The sequence below is a fragment of the Pyxicephalus adspersus genome, chromosome 4, assembly GCF_032062135.1.
Source record: "Pyxicephalus adspersus chromosome 4, UCB_Pads_2.0, whole genome shotgun sequence".
NCBI lineage: Eukaryota > Metazoa > Chordata > Amphibia > Anura > Pyxicephalidae > Pyxicephalus > Pyxicephalus adspersus.
This window is the reverse complement of record NC_092861.1, coordinates 6,719,865-6,733,741: the sequence shown is the minus strand read 5'-3', so window position 1 is coordinate 6,733,741 and position 13,877 is coordinate 6,719,865. Positions and strand designations below refer to the sequence as shown.

Genomic DNA, 13,877 nt, shown 5'->3' with positions numbered 1-13,877 from the left:
ATCAGAAGGGGAATACGGTATGAATGGCACATGAGTGATCAGAAGGGGAATAATACAGTATTTGGTTCAGAATCTTTTTTTTCTAGATTTTCCTCCTTTAAAATTGGGTGCATCTTATATTCCGGAGCGTCTTATATGGCGAAAAATAGGGTAAGCTCTTCAAGGATACACTTTCATCAGTGAAGCTGGGTGATCCAGAAAATCTGTAATGCATCTGGTTCAGGATTCAAAACATTTGCTAGCAAACAGAAAATGATTTTAGGAAATCTATCCCAAGTTTGCTGGATCACCCTGCTTTACTGTTAAAAGTGCATCCTCTCCAGCCTTGGAGACTTTCATAAATCAGACCCACTGTGTCCAGCAAATCCTACCGTGTACTTTTCATCCTCCATCTGCTTTTCAGCAGTTTGAAACTGTCAGGGTAGCTTCACGGCAGGATAGTGGACCCTCTGTGTCACCAGCCCGGTAAGTGGATACGTGCACAGGGTGCAGAGTCTAAGCAGCTGCCCCGTCTTCACCAGAGCCTCTAGAGGTGGGGGGTGTTGCGCTGCAGTCTGCAACTGCCAGGTTGCCGCCCCTGTGCACGCAGAGGCAGGTGACTGCTAACAAGCTTGAACATAAACATAGTGCCAAAGGGAGTTCCAAAAGAGTAGTCAGACGAGCTAAAAGGTCAGGGCAGGCAGCGAACAAGGTTGGTCAGGAAACGAGCAAGAGGTCAGGACGGGCTTCAAACAAGCGTAGTCAGGAAACAAGCCGGGGTCAGTACACAAAGAATCTGGAGCAAGGGAGACAAACAACAGGAACCTGGAAGCAGAGCCAAAGGAACTCCTTGTTCCGGCAACTTCCTGTCGCCCTTCACTTCCTTTTAAGGGCAGGGCCTGTGATGAATGGAGCCATGTGACCTGCTGCATCCTACTCTACCACCAGAAGGAGTCCGGGAGATTAGAGGCTGGTGATGTTCACAATTCCACCAGCAGGGGGAGCACGTCGGTGAAACACTCTAGTCCTCTGTGGTAGTGGAGCAGCTGACTGGGAGTCACATGACCTCGACCAGGAAGTGTACTGGGGAGATGATACCTTAGCAGGGCTGGTGCTGCCAGCAGGGAGTGAAAGGTGGGTGCAACTGTAGGAGGCACAGATCCCCTGGACCTTCACGAATCTGTGACAGAAAACCTCCCTTTTAGAGCCTCCACCAACCCTCCCCCTCCCGGGCTTGTGTTGAAACTTGGTGTGGATCTCCCTGAGAAGATGGGGAGCATGGAGATCCTTACAAGGAACCCAGGAATGTTCTTCAGGGCCATAGCTTTTTAAATGCACCAAATATTGCAATGATCCCAGGTGAGTCTGGAGTCCAAAATCTGTTACACCTCATATTCTTCTTCTGAAGCAGCAGGGACAGGTCCAGGAGGTATAGTCTTCTTAGAGAATTTATTGAAAATAGCCAGTTTAAGGAGTGAAACATGGAAGAAATTATGGATCTTTAAAGAAGGAGGCAGTTTCAACTTGTACGTAACAGGGTTAATCTGACATAGGACAGGAAAAGGACCAATGAAACACGGACCTTATCGCCAGGGAAAAACTGAGGTGCAGGGGATCTTTTCTTGTCAGCCCATTTCTTGTAGCGTATAAAGTGAAACCACTGAAATTGGTCAGCAGTAGCAGCTGCAGCTGGAACATTAGATAGAGTTGGGACAGTAGCTTGGAGCTTGGGGTGACAGCAGGAGACAATGAAGAAAGGGCTGTGACCTGTAGATTAATTGGAGCGATTGTTGTGAGCCAGCTCAGCCTAAGGCAATAGGTCAGACCAATTGGTTTGCTGGGAGTTGATGTACATGCTGAGAAACTGTTACAAGGATTGGTTCGTCCTCTCTGTTGGCCCCTTCAACTGGGGGTATTAGGCAGAGGAGAAGTCCAGCTTGATGTCCAAAAGGCGACAGAGGGCTCGCCAGAAGCGAGAAATGAACTGCACTCCATGGTCTGCCACTATGTGTAAAGGTACTCCATGCAGACCGATGACTTCCGTGAGGAAGACTTTAGCCAAGGTGGGAGCAGTAGGAAGACCAGTAAGGGGAAATAAATAGGGCATTTTAGAAAATCTATCTACCACAACCCATATTGTGGTGAACCGATTTGAGGATGGAAGGTCAGTTATAAAATCCATGGAGATATGAGTCAATGGTATTTCCGGGGTTGGAAGTGGCTGCAAAGGACCGAAGGAGGATCTGCAAGGCACCTTGTGCAACTAACCACAAGGTCACAGACTTCATTCTTTAAATTTGGCCACCAATTTTTTTGTTTGATAAATTCAAAGGTTTTGTGTTGCCCGTGGTGCCCAGCAACCTTGGAAGCATGACCCCATTGAAGAACTAAAGGGCGCTGTCTCTTTTTAACAAATGATTTTCCAGGGGAAATCTGGTCCAGCCCGACTGGAGCCATGTGCATGATTCGTGCAGGGTCAATAACAAAAGTGGGTTCCATTTCTGGGTCCTTCCTTTCAAAGGAGCGAGAAAGGACATCAGCTTTAATATTTTTGGAACCTGGATGATATGTAAGAAATCAAACCTGGCAAACAAGAGTGCCCACCAGGCTTGATGAGGATTCAGGCTTTGTGTGGTCTGTAAATACTGCAGGTCCTTGTAGACTGTGTGAATGGTTACAGGATGTCGAGTTCCTTCCAGGAGATGGCGCCATTCATCTAAGGCGAGTTGAACTGCAAGAAGCTCGCGGTCTCCGCTGGAGTAGTTTCTCCTAGCAGGAGAAAACTTTTTAGAGAAGAAACTGCAGGTTCTCAGCTTTTTTTCCAGACGCATTTTTCTGGGAAAGACCTGTGCCCAGAAGAAGCGTCCTATTTTAAAAAGAAGGGCTGGGAGGTGTCAGGGCGAACCAGGGCAGGTGCTAATGCAAAGCCCTTCTTCAATAGGTGAAAGGCCTGGAGCACCTCCGGTGACCAGACTTTGCAGTTGCTCCCCTTCCTAGTCATAGCTGTAATTGGAGCAATCAGTGTGGAATAGCCTTTATTAAATTGCCAGTAGTAATTAGCAAAGCCCAGGAACCTCTGGACAGGTTTTAGCCCAAGTGGTTGTGGCCAGTTTAACACAGACAAAAGTTTTTCGGGATCCATGTGCAAACCCTGCGCAGACCCACTGTATCCCAAAAATGGAACGTCAGAAAGTTCAAACTGGCAAATTTCCAGTTTACCATACAGTCTATTCTCCCTAAGCCGATGCGGAACCAACTTGACATGGTCGCGGTGGGTATGTAGATCCCTTGAGTAGACCAGGTTGTCGTCTAGGTAGACGACCACACAGACATAAAAGAGGTCCCGGAGGATGTCATTCACAAAAATCTGGGAAACCGCTGGCGCATTACAGAGCCCAAGTACTCGTAATGGCCATCCCGGGTGTTGAAGGCAGTTTTCCATTCATTCCCTTCACAAATGCAGATCAGGTTGTAGGCACCGGACAAGTCTAACTTGGTAAGGACGGATGCCCCTTGAAGTCGATCAAACAGCTCAGAGAATAATGGCAAAGGTTACTTCTCCAAATTCTCCTGAATATAGTTAGTTTCAGGGATGGAGAGAGGGTACACTCTACCCTGAGGAGGCGAAGAGCCAGGGAGTAGGTCAATGGCGCAGTAGTAGGGGCAGTACGGTGGTAGCGTCTCAGCCTGTTTTTTTACTGAAAACGTCAGCAAAGCCCCAGTATGGTCTTGGTAAGCTAGGCTGAGGTGAAGCAGCAGCAGAAAAAATTTGCTGGACGGGAAGTAGCCTGGGACACTCCACGACAGTATGTCTCTGATGTTCCATTTAATGACAGGGGCATGTCTACGTAGCCATGGCCACCCCAACATCACGGGATGGATGATCTTGGGAACTACCAAAAAGGAAATGATCTCAGAGTGCAGAGCCCCACGTTTCATGGTGAGTGTCACGGTAGTTTGCTGGATGCAGCCCGCTAGAGCAGTGCCATTAACCACAGAGACCACCAAAGGCTTGGATCGAGGCACCACAGGGATGTTGTGCTCAGAGACCAGTTGTTGGCTGATGAAGTTTCCAGCAGCACTGGGGTCCAAAAAGGCTTGGGTCCAAAAATGGTGTCTGTCAGTTGGGATCTAGACAGGAAAAGTTTTTTTGGATGGTGGAGAGGTAGTAGTTTTGTCTAGGGAGTCTTCTCCCAATTTCCCTAGGCACTGGCGTTTTGAGGCCTTCAAAGAACAATTGAGCTTGAAGTGGCCCTCCCAAGCACAATTCAAACAGGTTCTGAAGCCTGCGACGGGCCCGCTCTTCAGGGGTAAGTCGAGCACGGTCCACTTGCATAGGCTCTACTGTAGGGAGAAGAGGTCTTTGGAAGGTGGGAGCCAATTTATTAGGTTGCCGGACTCGCTCCTCGAAGCAGATAATAATCTGAATGCAGAGAGACACCAAGTCATCAAAAGAAGTGGGAAGGTCACGACCAGCAACCTCATCTTTATTATGGCCTTAGAGCCCCTGCCAGAAAACTGACACAGGGGAGTCATTGTTCCAATTCAATTCGGATGCCAAGGTTCATAAATTTACTGCATAATGGCCTACCGAGAAGAAAGCTTGATGTAGGCCCAATATTGGGGGACCCAGAAGAGGCCCGGCCAGGTTCATCAAAGACCTTGCAGAAGGTCTGTAGGAAGGCATCGAAGTCCTCCAAAATTGGTTTGCCCTTTTCCCAGAGGGGCGAAGCCCAAGCAAGGGCCTCTCCCGACAACAAGGAGATGAAGAATGCCACCTTGGTTTGCTCTGTGGGAAAATTCCAGGGCTGCAATTCCAGCTGTATTCGGAATTGGTTAATGAACCCCCGACAGAGCTTGGGGTCACCGGAGTAGTGGGAGGCAGCAGAAATCCGAAGTGCAGAGTAAGACGGCATGTTGGTTGAAGCTGTAGCAGGTACAGGAATTCCAGGTACAGGGGCTGGAGTTGCAGTCGCAGAGGTAGGAGACTGGTTGATGGCAGATTTGAGCTCATTCAGACGTTTATCACACCTCTGGAGGAAGTCTTTAACTTTAATCTCAAGAGACTCCTGTTTCAGAATCTGCTGTTACGGAAAGATAGTGGACCCTCTGTGTCACCAGTTTGGTAAGTGGATACGTGCACAGGGCGCAGAGTCTAAGCAGCTGCCGGTCTTCACCAGAGCCTCTGGAGGTGAGGGTGTTGCGGTACGGCAGGTGACTGCTAACAAGCTGGAACATAAACATAGTGCCAAAGGGAAATCCAAGAGAGTATACGGGCAAGCCAAAAGGTCAGGGCAGGCAGCAAACAAGGTTGGTCAGGAAACAGGCAAGAGGTCAGGACGGGGAGCAGACAAGCGTATTCAGGAAACAAGCCGGGGTCAGTACACAAAGGAGCAGGAGAAACAAACAACAGGAACCTGGAAGCAGAGCCAAAGGAACTCCTTGTTCAGGCAACTTCCTATTGCCCTTCACTTCCTTTAAAAGGGCAGGGCCTGTGATGAATAGAGCCATGTGATCTGCTGCATCATACTCCACCACTAGAGGGAGTCCAGGAGACTAGAGGTTGGTGGTGTTCACAACTCCACCATCAGCGGGAGCACGTCAGACTTGGTAAATTAAGCTATCCCCTCCGGCAAGTTGCTTTCCATCATGCAAAAACAAATAATGCACTGACTGCCCCATCCCAGCTACCTTCAAATCAGCAATAAGGTGATATTTTCACTATGACTCCTGCTTTCCACATATGGTTCTTTTGGTGGTGAAAACATTTCTGAGGTGCTATCCTGGCTCCCTTTCATAACCCATACAATGGGAAAACTGTACCTAATACCTAACATTAACAATCCACAATATAGATCCTGTATAGAGACAATAGATTGTGAGCTCCTTTGAGGGACAGTTAGTGACACGACTATGGACTATGTACAGCGCTGCATAATATGATGGCGCTATATAAATACTGTGTAATAATAATAATAATAATAATAATATGGATACATTACATACTTATCTTATTTCTCGGCCTTTTTGAAGGATAGATTCACAGGAGGTTTATATAGAATAACTTTGTTTCTTATATATTTGTAATGTATATGCGGTGTATAATCACGTTGAGATGTATTAGGTATACTTGTTACTCAGTATGCCTACATCTCAGGACGTGCATGGGAACATCAAGGGCACAACCATGAATAAGACATGGATCTTATAATGGAAGATATATGCTAATATGATGTGAACAATATATTATATATTCTTCTATTAATAATACTTACTCCTTCAATGTACTTCCATCATCAGTATTTGACATTGATGCATATATATATTATTATGGTTATTTATTGTTTTTAAGATAGTATTAAAAGTACCTAAGAGGATGTCAAACATATATGATGAATATGGGATGATTATATGTACTATGTATTTAGGTATATGCAGTAACTGAATGTATATTGACAAATTTATATCTCTACTAGTCTCTACTATATCTCGCACTACTTTCACACTCTTACCCACATCTTCTATGTAAAGTGCAAAAGTAAGTGTAACTTTGGAAATAGTTTATAACTCTATAGTATTCCAAAAAATCCTAAAAACATATATTTCTACCATTCTTAGTTATCCTTTAGGATATGGACAATCTCTTCTTTTATAATTACTGATTGCATAATATCATATGAATAATATCTCACAAGAAAATATTCAACTGTCACAGGGATCAAATCCAACAACACCATCATGATTGGAATTCCAAAACAGCAGTCACCTAAAGTAAGTGTCTCTGCTATCACTTCATCCCCTTCATTTCTTGGAACCACCATGAAACTCACTATATAAATCTCTAATGTATCTTTTTCCTTTATTCAGAGTTTCTTATATATTGTACCACACAATTCCCTTGTCAACTGATTCATACTGAGAATACTGAGTCATACTAATTCTATGCGTTCTTCTTCCTCAAACAATCTTACTACTGGAAACTAAGTAGGTAAGCAATAATCTAATTGTAAATATATTATTTGTATTATTATATGTAGCTTTAATCATCAGCAGTTATCATATGTTAGAATTTGACTCTCTGGTCTGATTTGTTATGAGATGTATCATGTAGATATTTGTAACACAAGGACTTTATATGTCATTTTTCAGTATTGGTCTCAAAAAATCCCCTGAGGAAGCCTTTATGGTGAAACACGTCGGGAAGTAAGAGACAAAAGGACAATACTCATTAAAGACCACCAATTGGAAGATGTTTATCTAACCGATTTCCCAGGATCCACTGTTCTTTTTTCTTTTCTTTTTCTAAATAGGAACAAGTATTTATTGTAGAATTTATACACCAGCAATTTTTCCCTATTATGGCATAAAAATGTATGCAGAATCAAAAGTGAACAGATCATAAAAATGGATTCGAACTGTTCCCATAGAGACCCTGATTTCTAAATTTGGCTAAAAAATGTCCAACAGGGTTTTGGACTGTTTCAAATGAACTCATGTGGAACCAAAGGAGCTAGAAACTACATTCTGTGAACAATGTGTTCTACAATTAAAGCCCGACTTAGGTCATTTTCTTAAATAATAAAAAAAAGGCCCCACAGGCAGTGATTGAAATTAAAATGCACTTTTGTCTGCAATACCCATTTTCCTTTCCAGTGCCATCCGCTGCATTACCTTTTCTGTTCCACGAGATATCCTCAGTCTTCCAGGCTGAATGAGACAGGTGTAATGGATCTGTCATAGCAACATGTATCCCTTGTAGGAAGATGAAACACTGTAGATTCAAAAAGCAGCCTTTGTTAATCGATCCAAGAGAAAAATGTTTACATACTTGGCTGCGTCAGACCCTGGTTTTTAGTCTTAGATGTTCTTTAAGTGGCATTTTCCTGTCATAATATCTTTTTTTGTTCCTGTCCACTTGGAAGTTTAGTGTGTCCCCATCCATTATTAAATGCTTCAGCTCACCCTGTTCCATATACAAACACATAAAGTAAAATAAACTCTAGCAGGGGTGGGGGGAACTCCTCATAATGGGCAAATCAGGAATACAGACCCAGGAGCCCGGTGCAAGGATAGTGAGGACACCTCATAATGAGCACATCAGTTGTACAGAGCCAGGAACTCTGTGCAGGTTATGGTAATAACATCTCAAAAAAGCACAGTAGGTATACAGGTTTATAGCACAAGGATAGTAATAAACTCCCACAATTTGAACAAAAATTATGCAGAAAACAGTACAAAGATGGTGGGAACCCCTCATAATGAGCAAAACAGGTGTCCAAACCTAAAAGTTCAAGGCAAAGAGCTGTTTTACCTGCCAAATGATTAGAATTTTATTCTAATCACCTCCAAGGTTAAAACAGCTCTGCCATGAAGCACAGTCCGGTTTATTATACTATTTAAAGCTAAGAAATACAGTGGTCTTTTCATCTTTAGTCTTCAGGACAGTTAAAGAACGGCGGAAGATTAATGATGTCATACGTTGTATACTATGTTTCTTCTCCTTTCCACATACGCCTAATTAATATATTTGCATGCTCCACATCTGACTGGTTTGTCCTGCTCTTCTCTCCTAACTCTAAAGTCTCAATTCAGTTGCTTACTTTGTTCAAATCAAATAATAATATAATAATGAATACAAAACTTCAACTCATCTTGAAAGCAAGAGCCCACTTCAAAGTTTGGATTACAGTAATTTTTTAATATGTGTCATTTTTTAATATGCCAATTTACTTTGCAAATCAATACAGCAATATATGGGAAATCACTAATTTGAATAATTTTCCTTGTTGTCATGGATTTGTCACTGCTCTGTAAACAACCCCTGAACAATAAATGCAAATCATCTCACCTGATCCATTACAATGCTAATCATAAATCATGAGCCTATGCGTTTTCATCATGCATGTAACTTGTCCTGTGTGTATACTCTGGTACAAACAACATATGTATTTACTTATCATAAAATACATTTTTGCCTTTGCAACATTCACCTAATTCAGGAAAGCCATTTGTTATCCAGAAAAGGCCCTGATGGGAGAGAAAAAAGAAATGTGTCCTATCTCCTATCTCAGCTGTTTGGCTGCTATGATGTGATCTCATGAGAACTGACAATCTAGTCTAATGACAGACTTTAGCTGGTTGGGAAGAAGCTGTAGGCAGGTGTCAGCTTCTGTATTGTGACCCAATTTTGGGTAGCCACCCAAAAACATCCAGTTGCTTTATGAAAACTGCCAAGTGCTTTTTTATCGTAATAGTAATGCTGCTCTCACTTCCTATTTGTGTTCCAAATAGCATTCATTTTTATTTTTTGTTCATATAATGGATGCAGATAGAAAAAAACTAGGTGGTCTGTCAGGTGGATACATATGACACCACCTAAATAGAGATGGTTGGGTCTACATATCCATTGGTAAAAGGATAACATCAAAGCAAATCTTATTTTGGGCTCCCTACGTGACCTGAGTGCATACTAATCCTACTCCTCTCCCTTATCCTCATCTAGCAGACACCCATAATCTCCCTGACAAAGTGAGTAAAAGAGTTTGGAGATGCTGTAAGGAATCGTATATTGCCTGCATGTTTGCTATTTGGTAGCAAATGTTTTCAATCCTGGTCGAGATTTGTTCAGGTTTGCCGCATCACCCAGCTTCACTGTGTGTATTTTCTCCAGCCTTGGAGAGCTTTAATAAATCAGGCCCATTATGTACCAGTGCATCCGACTCTGCCAAGTAGTGCCACGGAGTGCCAGGAACTAACTGATACCCTAATTCAAATTTGTGGGAAGATCCCCAGGGGCACCATACACTACTTAGAAGCATGCCCAGATCTTGTGGAGGGTGCATACATTTTTGTGACAGAATTCCTGCAAGTTCAATCATTCTCTGAATTTACTTTTTATTTTTTTTCTAATTTGATTCTGAGTCTAGCCCTTAGATGCTTAATGATTTTGGTTTTCATTGACCATTCTTATGTCATTTTGTTCTAAATAAATTTTACAATGTATTTTCATAAAGATTGTCAATTTGAGAATTTTGGTCATCAAAGTATGCTTAGAGTCAAATGTGAGGCCATCTGTGCAATGGAAGCTTGGCCTGAATCGGATCATGAACAAGGATCTCAAACACATTGGAAAACCTATATAATAGGTAAAATACCAAGCAATCAAGATGTTGCAATAGCCCAGTCAAAGTCTAGACCTAAATCTGATTGAAATACTGTGGTGGGACCTTAAGAGAGCTATGCATAAATGAATGGCTCCAAATCTCAATAGACCCTATGAAATAAATTACTGTTGTGAAGATGAACTGGGCAAAGTTCTGTCACTATGAGGTTAGAGATTGATAAACTCATAAAGAAAACAATTACTTATTGCTGCTACAAGCTACTGAATCATGGGGTGTACTTAGTTTTTTATACATGGCTTTTCCATTTTGGCTCCATTTTTAGTAAAAAAAAAAAAATGGCACAATGAAATTTCTTGAATGTACATTGCTGAGAGCTCAATATGGTCTATATGAGAGTAGCAGGATTAGCAGGTTTCCTGTACTTCACGGGACACCTATGCTAACCTGCCATTGGAAAACTCTCCATTTCATAATGCTTATTGTCTGGCTGTTATGGGAAGCCACAGACTTGAAAAGTATTGATACGAGAGGATAATGAGGATGACAAGGGCACCAGCATTCATACACATGACACAACTTATGTACTTTAATAGCTATTGATCAACAACCAAATTCAGTAGCTTACAATTGGTGGACCAATGCTTTCTGTAAAGATTCGCTTCTGAACCGATTGTTTTATCCCAATTGAAATCAAATTAAAAGTAAAATCTGCCCCCAGGTACCAGGCTCAAAAGCTTCCTGTAAATTTCACATTATTTTTTCACCTTAGAAGTTTTTTCAAACACTTGAAGCATTAAACTTGTTCCTACTTTTTTTTCTTTTTCACACATGGGATTCATTTCTGATAAAGAGATGGCTCACCAGAGCATGCTAGAAAAAAAACCCTGCAGACAAGGGTATAAAAAACAATGTGCATATAGCCACTGTTGTTGATTAAATACATAGAGTGTATAGGCTCACCCAATTTGCATTGCAAACAAGGCTTGAAATAAAATGTTTATAACATAGCATAACAAGTCTACAAAGTCAACATTCTTTAGAAACTGTTTCAGTTATGAAACATTGTATCCATCGATTGGTTTCATCCATCTTTTTAACATTTTAGTTTGTTTTATTTATTTTATTATTTATTTGGTAACATCTACTTGCTGGCTACCTCTTCCATTGACCCAGTTGGCTTGCCCTGTTGGCTTGACTATATTGGAATGTAATGTCAATGGAAGGACATGTTTCTGTCTTTGTAATAATGTTTTATTTCATGCATCATGGAGTGGGTAAAGAAGAAAATGCTCAGGAATTTTGCAGTCTGTGTCCCTACTGGGGAAAATCACTTTCTCTTTCCTGGCTTGAAAAAAATAACCTGCATGTGGGCTCATAGGGAACAGCAATAAGTCAGCAAAAACCAAGCAAAAGATAAAAACAACTAGTCTCTATTCACATTAGGCCAGCAGATAACCATTTCACTTTCAATAAAAATCATCACCCTCAATACACCAAAGATTGATTGTTTCACATATCTATTAATATAAGGGCATTTTTGGGTTTTTGACTAAACAATAAGCTAGTCCACAATATGAAACTATGATGTTGGCTCTAGGGTTTGTCTTTATAGTTTGTGATTTTTTTATTCTTTTGCAATCATGGGATTTTCAACATTATACACTAACCAAAACAATGGGTATGGGGGAAGTTTTCCAATAAGAAACATTTATTGACAACGATGAGGGAACTTTTCTTCACTCTAGAGTTTTATGATGGTGGCCAACCTTCTCTCCTAAATCTCGCAGGCCCCAGAAGCATGCAATGACCAACCCACAAGGCAAAAAGCACCTTCAGAGGGTTCAGCTTGTCTGTTCCTCCTGGCACAGATTTTCCTTTAGAAAAGAGGAGCTTATCAATCATTTTAGGTGTATATTCATTTTAGGTTTCCTTTCATTGTCCATTCACAGGTTAGGGAGGGACAAGACCTGTAAATGCTACTAAACTACAATAGAGAAAAAGTGGGTCCCCTGCAGTAAATCAACTTAAAGGGTGTTTATTTAGTTTGTTTATTTAACTATTAGCCTGGAATTCCTCATAAAGTAATTCTTCTAATCTTTGATGTATCTCTCTTTTTACTGCATTCCACAAAACTGGGGAAAACTTTGCACACCACTGATTATAAATACAGATGCTATCTATCTGCTCTTACCATTATTTTAGACAATCTACTGCTATACTAGCTACTGTTTGTAACACCAAAAAACAAGGGAATGGGAATGGTGCCTCTGTGGTACAAAATATTTATATACAATATATAAATATGGTACAATATATTCACTTTGCTTATGCATGACTTGATCTTTGTATGTTTGCTGGCTACTAATTCAGGAAGTTGTGGCAAATTATGTAGTTAAAAAATACAACCAATCTCCAACTTGTTTGGAGAGGAGGATCATTAACATTCGCACAAACCCTCCAGTGGTGCTGCTTTATTCTTAATATTCGTGAATTACTGCATTTATCAGCAACTCCACAATATGTAGAATGACCTGGCAAAGTCTCGCTCAAAATGTTTGCTGTTGCTGTTCTTGTTTATACCCAAAAACTGAAGAACCTGTGAAAGGTCACATTGATGTAAGTAGAAACCATAAGTTATATCTGGTAAATTACACATCACTTTGATGAGACAAAGATTCCACTAGGGTGTTGCATGTTCCATGTTTTGGTGGACGACCCAATACAGCCATTGTCTGAGTCTCCCAATGGAGTAAGATGACATTATTAAGCCATGTGAGAGATTTAGTTCCACTAGTATGCTATAAAGGTACCCTGATTCTTCTTCTAATTAAATGAACCTAGTAAAGTTCCTGACAAAGCCCCCTAAAGAAACAGGATGAACTCAGCAGGACAGTTTAATGAACCTAGTAGACTTTCTGACAAATCCTTCTAAAAAAGTAAAATGCACCCAGTGTTTCTCAACCAGGCTTCAGTGAAACCCTATGATTCCTCCGGAGGTTGCTAGGGGATACTTGAGCAATGAGCAGTTTGTAACTCTCAAGTCAGTTTACCTGATATCAATGGTCTTTTTGGCTATCTGTAAGGGTGGCAACCCTCCCACTAGCCAGCAATGTAAGAAGCATTCTTCCTACTGACCACCACACTAATATACTGTGAGCTGTGAATATAGTAATTATACCAGGAGTTCCCTGAAGACCTCAAAATTATTTTAGGGCTTTCCCCATGTTAAGAGGTTGGGAAACACCAATCTAACCAGTATGTAATGGAGCTCAGGTTTTTCATTTGGATAAGCCTAGTGCAGCTTTGACAGAGAATCAGGAAATTGCAAAACACCCTCATGAACTTATCTGGAAGATATATAATATATAATTTTTCTGCTCACGAGCACCTTCCAAAGTCTTGTAAATGGCCTCCCAGAATAATGGAGCCTGTGAGAACCATGTTTATATTAATTTATATGGTTTTGGAATGCAGTGTTCGACAAGCCATATATGTAATAAGGTCAGTTAGGAGTCCACACTCCTGTAGTGTATGTTATATGTTCAGAGCTCTTTGGATGTATGCTGGGGAAACCCAACAGGAGTCAGCATGGTTTACTATCTTGGGATGACCATACACTATAAAATCTGTTTGCTTTGTACTCCAATTACATAGATTTGGTAACTCTTTACAATTAGAATGTATAAAGTATGGACAACTTTAGCCTTACCAATGAACCCTTAGGTCAACCTAATACTTTAGAATTATGTTAATGTTTAGTAATGCACCATGCAT

General features: G+C 41.3%; 1 long non-coding RNA gene across 1 annotated transcript; it reads left to right on the top strand.

Annotated features, from left to right (window-relative positions):
* Positions 1-1,072: 1,072 nt before the first annotated feature.
* LOC140329958 (uncharacterized) lies at positions 1,073-8,919 on the top strand. The gene is made up of 4 exons (XR_011920529.1): positions 1,073-1,338; positions 6,695-6,750; positions 6,847-6,967; positions 7,129-8,919. It is a non-coding gene; the product is annotated as an uncharacterized lncRNA (long non-coding RNA).
* The last annotated feature ends 4,958 nt before the right edge of the window (positions 8,920-13,877 follow it).